This window comes from Papio anubis, chromosome 11 (assembly GCF_008728515.1).
Source record: "Papio anubis isolate 15944 chromosome 11, Panubis1.0, whole genome shotgun sequence".
NCBI lineage: Eukaryota > Metazoa > Chordata > Mammalia > Primates > Cercopithecidae > Papio > Papio anubis.
Genome location: NC_044986.1, coordinates 68,943,978 through 68,960,278, shown reverse-complemented (window position 1 = coordinate 68,960,278; position 16,301 = coordinate 68,943,978). Strand labels below are relative to the sequence as shown.

At 42.7% G+C, this 16,301-nt stretch overlaps 1 protein-coding gene and 1 long non-coding RNA gene across 8 annotated transcripts in view; one reads left to right on the top strand and one right to left on the bottom strand.

Annotated features, from left to right (window-relative positions):
* The window catches only part of LOC116269449, a 29,303-nt gene extending 15,825 nt beyond the window's left edge, over positions 1-13,478 (bottom strand). Inside the window, exon 1 of the long non-coding RNA XR_004176972.1 lies at positions 13,413-13,478. This is a non-coding gene — a long non-coding RNA (uncharacterized LOC116269449). The remainder of the gene's footprint in view (positions 1-13,412) is intronic.
* The window catches only part of MICU1 (mitochondrial calcium uptake 1), a 264,855-nt gene that overhangs the window by 171,776 nt on the left and 76,778 nt on the right, over positions 1-16,301 (top strand). The window lies entirely within an intron of this gene.

Genomic DNA, 16,301 nt, shown 5'->3' with positions numbered 1-16,301 from the left:
GCTGAGGCAGGTGGATCACCTGAGGTCAGGAGTTCGAAACCAGCCTGGCCAACATGGCAAAACCCCATCTCTACTAAAAATACAGAAAATTAGGCCGAGTGCGGTGGCTCATGCCTGTAATCCCAGCACTTTGGGAGGCCGAGTGGGTGGATCACCTGAGGTCAGGAGTACAAGACTAGCCTGGCCAACATGGTGAAACCCCATTTCTACTAAAAATACAGAGATCAGCCAGGTGTGGTGGCACGTCCCTGTAATCCCAGCTACTTGGGAGGCTGAGGAATGAGAACTGCTTGAGCCCAGGAGGTGGAGGTTGCAGTGAGCCAAGATCGCACCATTGCACTCCAGTCTCGGCAACAGAGCGCGACTCTGTCTGAAAAAAAAACCAAAAACACAAAACAAAAAAACAGAAAATTAGTCGGACGTGGTGGCATACACCTATAATGCCAGCTACTCGGGAGGCTGAGGCACAAGCATCACCTGAACCCAGGAGGCGGAGGTTGGAGTGAGCCACGATCACACTGCTGCACTCCAGCCTGGGTGACAGAGTGAGACTTCGTCTAAAAAACAAAACAAAACAAAAAGAGACCAAAAAAAAAAAAAAAAAAAAGAAGAAGAAGGTATTAAGTTAAATATCAAGGAGTTTTTTTAAAAAATATATAACTAAACTAAATGATTAAAAGTACCTAAAGAGATTCTAGAGTCACCCACCCTTTAAATCATCAAGTTGACATCTTTCTACCCATCTTTTTAAAGCGCTGAAGTAGAATGAAATCTGTCTGATGCAACAAAGAATTGTATCAAGGGACATGCCTCAGCTCCTTTCCTGGCCAAAATATTACAGAAAAGGAGACGAGAAGGCAAGAAGGCTTTCAAACACTTGCTGGAACTAGAACACTCATTGGCAAAGTAGGTTTCTTTTTGCACTGATAGCCCAGTTTTGTTTATTTTGTTTTCTGGGGAAGTGTAAACTAAATGATGAAGCTTGACTCTTGATTTAATTAAATCCAAGAAACAAAATGAGATGTTCAGTGACATTTCCTCTAGTTTTGTACTTCCACTTTGCCTCTACAAAGCAGAATGTGGATAGTTTCTTAGGGATTTTCAGTTTGACTTTTCCAAAAATTGGAAGAGTTTGTAAAGAGTACAGTAGTCCTCCCTTATCTGCAATTTCTCTTTCTGAAGTTTCAGTTACCTGCAGTCAACTGTAGTTCAAAAATATTAAATGGAAAATTCCAGAAATAAACAGTTCGTAAGTTTCAGATTGCATGCCTTTCTGAGTAGCGTGATAAAATCTCCTGAGGTCCCACTTGCTCCACGGAGACACGAATGATCTCTTTGTCAGCATATAGAGGCTGTCTGCACTGCCCACTCCGTAGTCACTTAGTAGTCATCTCTGTTACCAGATTCACTGTTGGAGTGCTTGTGTTTAAGTAACCTTTATTTTATTTACTAATGGCCCCAAAGCACAAGAGTAGTGATGCTGGCAATGTAGATGTGCCAAAAGAAGCTGTAAAGTACTTCCTAAAAGGTTGAAAGTTCTCAACTTAATGTAAAGGAAAGGAAAAAATTGTATGCTGTGGTTGCTAATATCTATGGTAAGAATAAATCTCCTAGCTGGGAAATTATGAAGAAGGAAAAAAAAATTATGCTAATTTTGCTGATATATCTCATTATAGCCACCGTGTGTGATAAGTGCTTAGTTAAGATGGAATAGGCTTTAAATGTGTGAGGGAAAGACCTGAACAAAGGCCAGGCGTGGTGGCTCATGTCTGTAATCCCAGTACTTTAGGAGGCTGAGGCAGGAGGATCACCTGGGATCAGGAGTTTGAGACCAGCCTGGCCAACGTGATGAAACCCTGTCTCTACTAAGAATACAAAAATTAGCCAGGTGTGGTGGCGGGTGCCTATAATCCCAGCTACTAGGGAGGCTGAAACAGGAGAATCAATTGAACCAGGGAGGCGGAGGTTGCAGTGAGCCAAGATCGTGCCACTGCACTCCAGCCTGGGTGACAGAGTGAGACTCCATTTCAAAAAAAAAGAAAGACCTGAATAGAAACATGTTCCATGTGATGGCAAATAGGTTCAGTACTATTCTTGGTTACAGGCATCCACTGAGTATCTCAGAATGCATCTCCCAGGGATAAGAATGACTGCCATACTTGTTTCTTTTGGATATTTATAACTTCAATGAGCCAAGTATATGTTTAAAGGTTTAAAAAAAAAAAACAAAAAACACTATGGGCTGGGCATGGTGGCTCATGCCTATAATCCCAGCACTTTTGGAGGCCAAGGTAAGAGGATCACTTGAGGCCAGGAGTTCAAGCCTGGCCAACATGGCAAAACCCTGTCTCTACTAAAAATAGAAAAAAATTAGCCAGGTGTAGTGATGCAAGCCTGTAATCCCAGCTACTTGGGAGGCTGAGGCCTGAGAATCATTTGAACCCAGGAGGTGGAGGGTGCAGTGAGCCAAGATCACACCACTGCACTCCAGCCTGGGTGACAGAGCAAGACTCCATCTCAAAAAGCATTTTTTTTCCTCAGGAGTTTTTATGTCAGTCACCCATGTCTTGATGTCAACATTCTTTGAAACTAATTCTGTTTTCTCTATGTATACACATCATGGGGTAGGTCCAGTATCTTGCCCTGATGAGATCCGGTTAGCTCTCAGGGTGAGCTAGTTTAACGAGAAAATGGATAAAATCCAAAGCCAAACTCTCATTTAATTTCTTGCAATTCCCTTTGTTCTCTACATCTCAAGTTTGCTATCATTTATGGCTTATAGGTTCTCTGGTGGTAAAGTCAAACTGAAAATACTATATAGTTATGTATCACTTAATGATGAATTCTGAGAAATGCATTGTTAGATGATCTCGTCGTTGTGCAAACATCATAGTGTGCATTTACACAAACCTGGATGTTATAGCTTACTATATACCTAGGCTATATGGTATAGCCTATTGGTCCTACGCTACAAACCTATACAGCATGTTACTGTACTGAAATAATTACTGTATTTTGCTAGTACAGTATTTGTAGAAAAACATAAAGCATTTAGTCAACATGTACTGCCTTCTCCTTGTAAAAGTCTGGTGAGGAAATGCTACCGCAAGCATTTTTTTTTTTTTTTTTTTGAGACGGAGTCTCGCTCTGTAGCCCAGGCTGAAGTGCAGTGGCCCGATCTCAGCTCACTGCAAGCTCCGCCTCCCGGGTTCACGCCATTCTCCGGCCTCAGCCTCCCGAGTAGCTGGGACTACAGGCGCCCGCCACCTCGCCCGGCTAGTTTTTTGTATTTCTTAGTAGAGACGGGGTTTCACCGTGTTAGCCAGGATGGTCTCGATCTCCTGACCTCGTGATCCGCCCGTCTCGGCCTCCCAAAGTGCTAGGATTACAGGCTTGAGCCACCGCGCCCGGCCTCAGCAAGCATTATTTAACCTAATGTGTATACGTATGTGTGTATGTATACGTGTGTGTGCGTGCTCACGCACACGTGTATAAAAGAACTGTAACAATTCTTTTTTTTTTTTTTTTTTTCTTTTGAGCCAGAGTCTTGCTCTGTCACCCTGGCTAGAGTGCAGTGGTGCAATCTCGGCTCACTGCAACCTCTGCCTCTTGGGTTCAAGTGATTCTCCTGCCTCAGCCTCCTGAGTAGCTGGGATTACAGGCATGTGCCACCACACCTGGCTAATTTTTGTATTTTCAGTAGAGACGAGGTTTCACTATGTTGGCCAGGCTAGTCTTGAACTCCTGACCTCAGATGATCCACCTGCCTCGGCCCCCCAAGGTGCTGGGATAACAGGTGTGAGCCACTGTGCCCGGCCAACAATTCTTTACAAAACAAGGCAATTGTAAAACAATGGTAAGTATTTGTGTAAGTAAACATATCTAAGCATAGAAAAAGCAGAGTAAAAATATGGTATAAAAGATTTTTTAAAATGGTACATCTGTAAAGGCACTTACCATGAATGAGGCTTGCAGGACTTGGAAACTGGTTTGGTTGGGTCAGTGAATGAATGATGATGTGTGTGAAGGTCTAAGACATTGCTGTACCTTACCGCAGACTTTATGTACACTGTACACTTAGAGTATACTAAATTTATAAAACAAAGTAACTGCATTACAACCTCACAACATCAGTAGGTGATAGGAATTTTTCAGTTCCATGATAATCTTACGAGAATGTCATTATATATACAGTCTGTCATTGACTGAAATGTCCTAATGCAGCACATGACTGTATATGGTAGAATCTCCATGGTTATGTAAATCTCCTTTGTAAATGCAACCTTGATAATATCTTGATAATTATTCCGTAAAAGTGTGCCAGAAAGTACTTTTTTGTTTCATGCTTTTTGGAGAATGGAGGAAAAGTTTTAAGAGTGACACTTTGTAGCTTAAATATATTATGTGGGCAAAAATTTTTAAAGGCATTATCACTTCTGAATCTGACCTTTCAGATGGATCATTAAAAGTGCGGCTGCACGCGGTGGCTCAAGCCTGTAATCCCAGCACTTTGGGAGGCCGAGGCAAGCAGATCACCTGAGGTTGGGAGTTCAAGACCAGCCTAACCAACATGGAGAAACCCCATATTTACTAAAAATACAAAATTAGCCGGGCGTGGTGGCACATGCCTGATATCCCAGCTACTCGGGAGGCTGAGGCAGGAGAGTCACTTGAACCTAGAAGGCAGAGGTTGTGGTGAGCCCAGATCATGCCATTGCACTCCAGCCTGGGCAACGAAAGCGAAACCCCATCTCAAAAAAAAAAAAAAAGTGCAGAAGACTCCTAGAGATTGATATTTTTCTTTGATTTGCAGATAGCTTTGCAATTCCAAAGTCAATGATACTTTAGGGATGCCTTTGTAATATTTGTCAATTCCCAGGATTTTCCTGTTATCAGATATCTTTAATGTTACATTCTAAGTTCATTTTTTTTTTTTTTTTTTTTTTTTTTTGAGATGGAGTCTGGCTCTGTCACCCAGGCTGGAGTGCAGTGGCCGGATCTCAGCTCACTGCAAGCTCCGCCTCCCGGGTTTACGCCATTCTCCTGCCTCAGCCTCCCGAGTAGCTGGGACTACAGGTGCCGCCACCTCACCTGGCTAGTTTTTTGTATTTTTTAGTAGAGATGGGGTTTCACCGTGTTAGCCAGGATGGTCTCGATCTCCTGACCTCGTGGTCCGCCCATCTCGGCCTCCCAAAGTGCTGGGATTACAGGCTTGAGCCACCGTGCCCGGCCTCTAAGTTCATTTTAAACTGGCCACAAGATAAAAGGAGCTCATAAATAAGTCATGAAGGTTTGATTTTTCTCCAGTGGAAGCTTTTCCTCAATCAGTCTTTCATACAGTCTTAGCAACATCTTTTTAGTAGAACCCAGGTGCCTCTCAACTTATGAATGAGCTCTATACCAGAGTATAAAAAGTTCTTAGGTCATTTATTTGGAATTCAGAATGCAGGAATAGTTAAATTTTTAGTCTCACAACAGAATATTCAAGGTACCACAGAAAGGTAATACAGTAAAATGAAAAGTAGTATAGAAGAAGGTGATTACAACTTTATAGTTCAGTGTTTCATCTATGTATAAGTCTGTCAGTCTCAAGCACATGTGTAGCATATATTCAAACAGAAGTTTGAGTACATACTACATAATAAAAATATTAGCTAGCATTTCCTGAGAGCTTACCATAAGTCAGACACTATTCTAAGTGCTTTATGTACAGATGCTCCTTGACTTATGATGATGTTTCAGTAAATCCATCATAAGTCAGAAATGCACTTAACCAGCTGCTTGGGAGGCTAAGGTGGAAGTATTACCTGAGTCCGAGGAGGTCAAGGCTACAGTGAGCTGTGATTGCCCCACTGCACTCCAGCCTGGGTGACAGAGTGAGACCCTGGCTCAAAAAAAAAAACAGAAGAAAAGAAATACATTTAATACCCCAATAAACCCACCATAAAGTTGAAAAATTGTTAAGTGAGACCATTGTAAGTTGGGGGCTGTCTGTACCTTGTTTCATTTGGTCTTCACAATGCTATGATGTTAGTATTTAACAAATGAGGACATTGAGGCACAAAGAGGCTAAATAACTTGGTCAAAGTCTCACACATGATAAAGGTGGAGCTGAGATTTGATTCCAGGCAGTCTGGCTCCAGAGTCTTTTTTTTTTTTTGAGATGGAGTGTTTCACTCATGTTGCCCAGGCTGGAGTGCATGGCATGATCTCAGCTCACTACAACCTCTGCCTCCCTGGTTCAAGCGATTCTCCTGCCTCAGCCTCCCGAGTAACTTGGACTACAGGTGCCCACCACCACACCCGGCTAATTTTGTGTATTTTTAGTAGAGACGTGGTTTCACCATGTTGGCCAGGCTGGTCTCAAACTCCTGACCTCAGGTGATCCTCCTGCCGTGGCCTCCCAAAGTGCTGGGATTACAGGCGTGAGCCACTGTGCCCGGCTCAGATTCTTTTCTTAACTACTAATAATTTACACTAGTTTTCCAGGAACTGTGCTAAATGCTTAAGATACAAGGATGAGAAAAACATTGTTCTGCTTCCAAGAAGCTTATAAAGGTAGGATAAATGAAAGAAATGCTTGCACAGTGCATAGGTAAAGTACAGTTGTAGGGATATGTATATGGTACAATGAGAACATAAACTGGGACCTGTGAATCAGTCTGTGAAGTAAGAGAGTAGAGGACTGCTCAGTTTTCTCAGAGGTGGCATTATTTGAGTCAATTCTAACTCTGAAATTCATTCTGTCTAAAGATCAGGTAGTGGATTTTCATTTGCTCTTTGTTACAGTTGTGGAATACCCAAGAAGAGGCATTAGAGCACTCGGTAAATTCTGGGGCTGGAGCCAAGAGACTGTGATAGAGAAATGACCTTTCTTATCAAGTTTGTCCCAAGCCAGGCTTAAATTGATATATTGTCTAGGTTTTCTCATGCTGGTAAAGAGACTCTGTGCCTCAGGGCCAGGTCTGCAAAGATCATTAAGAATCAGATTAAAATTAGGGAGCAAGACAAGATGAGAGAAAGTTTCTCTAGGTTCTCCCAGACCTCTCTGGGCCTATAGGCAGATCAAATTTGGCCTCTAGATCAGCTTGGACAAAATGATGTCCAGGGTATCTGAATAGGTCTTTTCATTTTTATCCCTCTTATAGCCATCTTTAGCTGCAGGTGCCTTTTTAGAGTTATGGTCTTTGGAACTTAGGGACTTTTTTTTTTTTTTTTTTTTGAGACGGAGTCTGGCTGTGTTGCCAAGCTGGAGTGCTGTGGTGCAATCTCGGCTCACTGCAACCTCCGCCTCCCAGGTTCACGCCATTCTCCTGCCTCAGCCTCCCGAGTAGCTGGGACTACAGGCACCCGCCACCTCGCCTGGCTAGTTTTTTGTATTTTTTAGTAGAGACAGGGTTTCACTCTGTTAGCCAGGATGGTCTCGATCTCCTGACCTCGTGATCCGCCCGTCTCGGCCTCCCAAAGTGCTGGGATTACAGGCTTGAGCCATTGCACCCGGCCAGGGACATTTTAAAATAAAGAATGATTGCTCATGATGACTGTGCTAATGAGTGGAAAGAAACTTGCTTTTTTTCCTTCTTTTAACCAACTTAGCCTCAGTTAACTAGTAGATGTAATTTTTTTTCTTTCTTAGAAGAAAAAGAGATTTAAAAAAAATAGGTCTAGCCTCTGGCTTGCTACCCAGCCTTGGAGGAGTCTAGGAAGTCTCCTAGGAGCCAGTCCTAGCCAATGTCCTAGGAGCCAGAGCCAGCTCTACAGTCATTTGTGAATGAATTATGCATCATGTGCAGCCTTTTGAATTCATACTTTGAGCAAATACCACTTTAAAGGGTATAAATTACATCAGGTTATTATCCTCTGAATTCATTTAACAGCACAGAAATGAATATTTGTCAAATCTCTTTTATTTCTCATTATTTTTCCTATTATTGGATGCCTTTTCTCCCTCCCCACCCATAATCTCTTCATCTGTTTTGTATCAATCTGCTACACATTAACATGAATGTGTTTTTTTATTAAAGCCACATGACTAATGAAATATAAACTAGTTCTGTCATTTCTAAGCATGGGGGGGGGGGAGAGAGAGAGAGAGAGCTGTGCAAAATAAAAACAAAAGTACGTTCTAGGTTACAAACTATCTTTTTAAAGAAGTAAAAGTGCATTCTAGGGAAACAGAGCACCAATACAAAGAAGGAAGGAAAAAGATGGTGCTTTGGAGAAACAAAAACAGAATGCAGTAGCCAGGCCATGAAATATTTTGAATGGTGCACTGTAGGTATTTGGACACTTTATCCTACAAGCTATAGGGAACCATTGAAAGGTATGAAGTGAGAAGTGGTATGATCAGATTTGGATTTTTAGAAAGATCACTCTAGCAACACTGTAAAGTATGGATTAGCAAAGAGGGAAAATAGATAGTTATTGCAGTTGTTTAAGGAGAAAATCATAAGGTAGTCTTAGGAAAGGGGAGAGAGAAAAGGGAGTCAATTTGGCAATTGGCAGTTTGGCAATTGGCATGAAAGAATAGAATTCAGGTAATCCCATTCACTGAGATAGAGAACATAGGAGGAGAAGTAGTTTTGCTTAAAGAAACGTTGAGTTCTCTCTTGGACATTTTGAGTTTGAAGTATTCATGAGACACCTCAATAGCTTTCTCTAGAGGCAATTGGATATATGTATTTGGCAATCAGTGATGTGGGTCCAATTAGAGATACGGTATTATTAGCATATAGGAGTCAGTCGATATATTGGGAATTAATGAGCTCACTCAAGTACAATGTATAATTTACTTGAAGCAAAAAAGAAAGTGAGGGACAGAGTGCTATCCTTATATTTAAGTTGTACAGAACAAAGTAAATGGGCCAGGATGGGCCAGAGATCAGAAGGATGGGTCTCAGCCAGATCACTCTCATATCCAGCTAAGGATGTGACGCACAAGGGTAAAGAAACAGGAAATTACTGGTATTGGTGAGATAAGGTTGTAAAGAGACAGCTGTAAAAAATGTTTTCAGGAGTAAGTGCACAATAAGCATTTGTCAAAAAACTAATCAATATACAATAAGGTTATTTGGTTTTTTGGTTTTTTGGTTTTGGTTTTGTTTTTGTTTTTGAGATGGAGTCTCGCTCTGTGGCCCAGGCTGGAGTGCAGTGATGTGATCTCCACTCACTGCAACCTTCACCTCCCAGGTTCAAGCAATGCTCTAAAAGCTTGACTAGGTGGGGCGATCCTATTCTGAGCTCACTCACGTGGCTGTAGGCAGTAGGCTCCAGTTCCTCTCTTAGTGAACCTCTTCATAGGGCTCTCATGATCTGGCAGCTGGCTTCCCACAGCACAGCCAACGGGGAAGCCACACTGTCTTATATAATCTGATCTCAGAAGTGGCATTCCATCACTTCTGCCTTATCCTTTTGGTTACAGATGGCTTCTGGTCCATTGTGGAAGGGGATTACACAAGGAGTAGGGGAACATTGGGAATATTCATATACAGGTTACCTCCTATACATACTCACTGCCTTCCTCAGATTATAGGATTGGCCTCAGAAGGGCTGTGTCAAAACCAGTTCCCGCATCAGAATATTAGACTCATTGCAAAGACCATGCCAGCAGTTTATCTTGCTACCGAGTGGTGATTTTATTTCAGACCTCATTGCCTTTCTCTACCCACTGGTGCTATTCAAAGTCACCACAATCCTCCCCCACATGATTCATTAGCCTTGAGTCTAGTGAATAGAGAGTTGCAGCCTCATGCCCTTCCTTCCCAGAAGACGCTTGCTTCCTAGTAGTATTCCAGCACTGTAGATCAGTAGTTTCTCCCTGTGTCACCAGCACCCACCTACATATCCTTATGATCCAGACTATCCAATGCCTGCTGTATTCCAGTCCCAGCCCCTTCTGTCTCCAGAGAAATGTGTCCTCCTCTGCAGCTTTTGAATTGATGAGGAAAGCTCATCAGGAGGCCAGGGTGGGAGGATCACTTGAGTCTAGGAGTTCGAGACCAGCCTGGGCAACATAGTGAGACCCATCTCTACTACCAAAAAAAAAAAAAAATTGACCAAGCACAGTGGCATACATACTCACCACCTTCCCCAGATTATCGGATTGGCCTCAGGAGGGCTGTTTCAAAACCAGTTCCAGCATCATAGTGTTAGACTCATTGCAAAGACCATGCCAGCAGTTTATCTTGCTACCCAGTGGTGACTTTATTTCAGACCTTTTATTTTCAGGGTATAGAGGTTTATTTAGTCCCTAATGTGCTATGCACCATGGTTTATTGTTGCCATTAGTAGCAGAAGTATTGGACATTTTAAATAAATGTCATTTTACAGCCAGAAAGATATGTTTCATTTCCAGCTTTTAATTTGTTCCCTCAATTTGAGACAAATGTCTGTTAATATCCCTTGGAAATTTAGTATCCATCATGGCAGTGTCTTGTAGCTTATTTTCTATGATACTTTATAATAAACTTGGGAAATTTCCACTGTGATACATTGATAGTGTCTAAAAAACTTAATAGATAACTTTTTACTCCAGATTCAAGGATTGTATTTTCATGATACATAGAACACATGATGACATATTAAAACACTTTTAACAAGTGAATAATGTGTCACTTAATGAGAGCCCTGTTGGTGTCTGAATTTTTTATTTCTTTGGTCTAATGAACTTTGATCTTTTTTTTCTTTTTTTTTTTTTTTGAGACAGAGTCTCGCTCTTATTGCCCAGGCTGGAGTGCAGTGGCACGATCTCGGCTCACTGCAACCTCCGCCTCCCGGGTTCAAGCTTTTCCTGCCTCAGCCTCCTGAGTAGCTGGGATTATAGGCGCCCCCCACCACGTCCTGCTAGTTTTTGTACTTTCAGTAGAAACGGGGTTTCGCCATGTTGGCCAGGCTGTTCTCCAACTCCTGACCTCAGGTGATCCACCTAACTCGGCCTCCCAAAGTGCTGGGATTACTGGCATGAGTCACCGCACCTGGCCAAACTTTGATCTTTTAATCAGAAACTCGCTGCTGTTTGGTTATCTTCTTAACTAATTTCCAAGTGTTCACTTAGGTGCAAACTCTGATCTTACTCATCTGTGATACTAACCAAAGTAATTGGAACAAACTCTGAGATCTATTAGGTATTCCCTTATCAGCTTATACTGAACTACATTTTTCCCAAAACTCCTAGCATTTCTCACTCAGTAGATGTATATCAACTTGAATTTGACTATGATTTGTTTTTTTTGTTTTTTTTAATATTATTTATTTATTTTGAGATGGAGTCTCACTCTGTCGCCCAGGCTGGAGTGCAGTGGTGTGATCTCAGCTCACTGCTACCTTCGCCTCCCAGGTTCAGGCAGTTCTCCTGCCTCACCCTCCTGGATAGCTGGGACTACAGGGGTGCACCACCACGCCTGGCTAATTTTTGTATTTTTAATAGAGACATGGTTTTGCCATGTTGGCCAGGCTGGTCTCAAACTCTTGACCTCAGGTGGTCTACCCGCCTCAGCCTCCCAAAGTGCTGGGATTACAGGCATGAGCCACTGTGCCTAGCCCATGACAACTTTTTTTTTTTTTTTTTTTTTTTAAATGTGAGATGGAGTTTCACTCTTGTTGCCCAGGCTGGAGTGCATTGGCATGATCTCAGCTCACCACAACCTCCACCTCCCTGGTTCAAGCGATTCTCCTGCCTCAGCCTCCCAAGTAGCTGGAATTACAGGTGTGTGCCACTACACCAGGCTAATTTTGTATTTTTAGTAGAGACAGGGTTTCTCCATGTTGGTCAGGCTGGTCTCAAACTCCCGACCTCAGGTGATCCGCCCACCTCGGCCTCCCAAAATGCTGGGATTACAGGCGTGAGCCACTGTGCCCAGCCCACGATAACTTTTTTTTTTTTTTTTTTAATGTGAGACAAAGTTTCACTCTTGTTGCCCCGGCTGGAGTGCAATGGCATGATCTCAGCTCACCACAACCTCCACCTCCCTGGTTCAAGCGATTCTCCTGCCTCAGCCTCCCGAGTAGCTGGGATTACAGGCATGTGCCACCACACCAGGCTAATTTTGTATTTTTAGTAGAGACAGGGTTTCTCCATGTTGGTCAGGCTGGTCTTGAACGCCCGACCTCAAGTGATCCACCCACTTCGGCCTCCCAAAGTGCTGGGATTACAGGCATGAGCCACCACACCTGGCCAGCACGACTACTTTTTAAATTTGAATCTAAAGTAATGTTGGGGCCGGGTGCAGTAGCTCACGCCTGTAATCCAAGCATTTTGGGAAGCAGCAGCAGATCACCTGATGTCAGGAGTTTGAGACCAGCCTGGCCAACATGGCAAAACCCCATCTCTACAAAAAATACAAACATTAGCCAGGCGTGGTGGCACGCACCTTCAATCCCAGCTACTCAGGAGACTGAGGCAGGAGAATTGCTTGAACCAGGGAGGTGGAGGTTGCAGTGAGCCGAGATCTTGCCACTGCACTTCAGCCTGGGTGACAAGAACAAAACTCCATCTCAAAAAAGAATAAAAATAAAGTAGGCCGGGTGCGGTGGCTCATGCCTGTAAACCCAGCACTTTGGGAGGCCAAGGTGGGTGGATCACCTGAGGTCATGAGTTCGAGACCAGTCTGACCAACATGGTGAAACCCTGTCTCTACCAAAATTACAAAAAATTAGTTCAGCGTAGTGGTGCAAGCCTGTAATCCCAGCTACTTGGGAGGCTGAGGCAGGAGAATCACTTGAACCCGGGAGGCAGGGGTTGCAGTGAGCCAAGAATGTGCCATTGCACTCCAGCCTGGGCAACAAGAACAAAACTTCATCTCAGAAATAAATAAATAAATAAGTAAAATAAAGTAATGTTGGGATTTTTTCAGTGCTCTGGAAATTATACTGCGTGGTTTACTGATCTTGTCTTATACTGGCTTCAAAGAGCCCGTGAGTCTTTTTTCCTCCACCTAGAAAGGTTAATTAAAACTCTGCTAGTGTAATAGCTCCACAGCTTGTCATAAAGAATATTGTGGTATATTCTTGTGCTAACTGTGGATTTGAATTAAGTTTTATAGTTCACTTTTAATATATATCTATCATCCAACAGGGTTAGGATAACTGGGGGAACAATGTCTTTGGTTTTCCTCACTTGTGGGTATGTATAACCTCAAATGTGAGGTTAATGTGGTTTTGCATTCAATTTCTGCCAAAGAAAAATAATAAATTGTGGAGTTGCTTGATGTGGTGAGTATACTAAGCCCATTTATTGGCACATGTAATCATTTATTCCCTAAAGCTAATCACATTTTACACACACTTGGTCAACTGGGCCCAGGAGCCTCCTCTGCCTAGTGAAACATAATTAATTTCAAACTGGCGTAATGGGACATACACCCTTCCGGTCTCCTCTAGATCTGCTTTATAGAGGTCATCCGAAAAAGACTCACCTTCCCACTCAGATTTTCAACAGTCACTAGGTCCATCTGTCAGAGGACTCGACGGGACAGATCCTGAGAGGGGAGTAACAGTTACATGATTTTAGTAAATGAATACTGCCAGGCTATAATTAGTATATGTCAAACCCTATTTGTGAGATAGCTTCGAATATAGTATGCATTGCCTAGCGATGGGGATACATTCTGAGAAATGCATTATTAGGCGATTTCATTGTGCGAACATCATAGAGTGTGCTTACACAAACCTAGACTGCCTGTTTCTCCGAGGCTACAAACTTGTCAAGTATGTTACTGTGCTGAATACCGTCAGGGCAATTGCAACACAACAGCAGGTAATTGTGTATCTAAACATATACACCATCATCTGTGCAGTCTCGGTGATCAAAACATTGTTATGTGGCACATGACTGTATTTGAAATACCTGCCTCTCTCTGCTGGAATGTGACAGAAGAATGTGCCATTTCCTCATTACGTTACCATGGTGGCATCATTTTTAGCGTATTCAGTTAGGTGGCTCTGATTTAATACACTGTTTAACTTCTCTGTCTCCAAACTGAAAACAATGTGATATATAATCTTGGCCTCATATTTATGTGGTAGTCTTCTCTGGTATGGCAAGGCCATAGATAGCATGTATCCTCCCTAGATGATTTGAGGCTTGTTATTGCCTCCCAGCTTCCTGACAGCTAGAGGAGGAAAAGTGAGAATTCGAATTGTAGTAAAGGGATGAAATTGAAAATAACTAACTGGCCTGGTGCAGTGGCTCATGCTGGTAATCCCAGCACTTTGGGAGGCCGAAGTGGGCAGATCACCTGAGGTCAGGAGTTCAAGACCAGCCTGGCCAACATGGCGAAACCCTGTCTCTACTAAAAATACAGAAATTAGCAAGGCATGGTGGCAGGCGCCTGTAATCCCAGCCACTCAGGAGGCTGAGGCACAACAGTTGCTTGAACCCAGGAGGCAGAGGTTGCACTGAGCCTAGATTGCACCACTGCACTCCAGCCTGGGCGACAGAGCAAGACTCTGTCTCAAAAAAAAAAAAAAGAAAAAAAATTTTGTAAAGACAGGGTCTCACTATGTCGCCCAGGCTGGTCTTGACCTCCTAGGCTGAAGCAATCCTCCCACTTTGGCCTCCCAAAGTGTTGGGATTAAAGGCATGAGCCACTGCACCCGCTATGTTTCTTAGAGTACCACAGAGAGACCATTAAGTCAGGTTATGTTTTAAATCCTGCAGCCCTAAAGTGTTTTTTTATTTTTATTTTTTTCTTTCTGATCATCAAGTTAATTAAGGTTTCTTAAAAAGCAACTTAAGAGACATAAATGATACTTCTCAATTTTCTGATACTTTTTCATTTTTAAAACAGCTAATGAGAAATGTTTCATGCTTAAGTATATTGGTCTGTCTCTACATCGAACCTCAAATTTACAAACATGGCTTTTAGGAGTTCCCACATATGTTTGGGAAGTGGAGTGGGCAAAATCCTGAAGAAGACGGAATTGTTGAAAGCGGGGCTGATACTCCAAAATGTGCCTAATATACTAGACCATAAGGTGCCACAGAGAGCTGGAGAGGGAGTGGGCATCAACATGTATGTGTACCTTTACCAGGCTTTCGTCCACATCTAGTATTTACTAATTCAACACTATTTCCTGAAAATCTGATTTGTGCTCTGTCTCTGCCAGGCACTAAGGAAATAATGGCGGGCCCAACACTCTCCTGTGAAAGTTCTCAGGGAGTGTTTGCAGAGAGACAGGTATTTAACAAACAGTGAAATGACTATGTCATTAAGTGATTTGGAAAAAAAAAAAGTAGAGTCCTTTGGAAATGTGTAACAAAAATGTGATCTAATTAGGGGTGGAGAGGTGGTAAAGCAGGAAAAGCTTGTTTGATATGAATGAGGTTTAAGTGAGCTCCAAGGGATAAAAACAAGGTAACTAGGTGAAGGAGAAGGAAGAGAGCTCCAGGGAAATCAATAGCCGTGCAAAGGCTCTTAGTTAAGAGTGATTTAGATGAATTATGCAGTTAGGTGGCAAGTGAAGTAGTCCAAGCAAAAGACGAGAATGGTGGTGGAGACGGAGAGAGGTGGTCAGATGAGATGATGTTTCTGACAGTGATTGTGGGAATAGAGGTGACTGAAGGTATCAGTGCCAAACAGGTTCTTTTCTGCTTCATACACATTCCGGGAAATGAAACTCTAACAACTTCCAAAGCCTGTGGTTGCATGGCTTTCTCACTGCTAATCTTAAACCTTTACTAAAAGAAAGTCAGATAATGCTTCGTTTCTGCCTTGCAGGTCTTTCTCTTGCTGGTGCTAGCAGAATATTCTTATGTTTGAAATTATACTTCCTTAAATCTTTATTTTATTTATTTATTTATTTATTTATTTATTTATTTATTTATTTTGAGATGGAATCTCACTCTTTCACCCAGGCTGGAGTGCAATGGTGCTACCTTGGCTCACTGCAACCTCCCTCTCAGTTCAGCTGATTCTCCTGCCTCCAGCCTCCCGAGTAGCTGGGATTACAGGCGTGCACCACCACATCCAGCTAATTTTTTGTAGAGGGGGCAGGGATTTCACCATGTTGGCCCAGGTTGGTCTTGAACTCCTGACCTCCGGGTGATCTGCCGCCCCTTGGCCTCCCAAAGGCACTGAGGATGACTTAATTCCCCGTGCCCAATTATAAATCTCTCTTTTTTTTTTTTTTTTTTTTTTTTTTGAGCTGGAGTCTTGCACTGTCACCAGGCTGGAGTGCAGTGGCATGGTCTGGCTCACTGCAACCTCCACCTCTCTGGTTCAAGCGATTCTCCTGCCTCAGCCTCCCAAGTAGCTGGGATTACAGGCATGCGCCACCATGCCCAGCCAATTCTTGTATTTTTA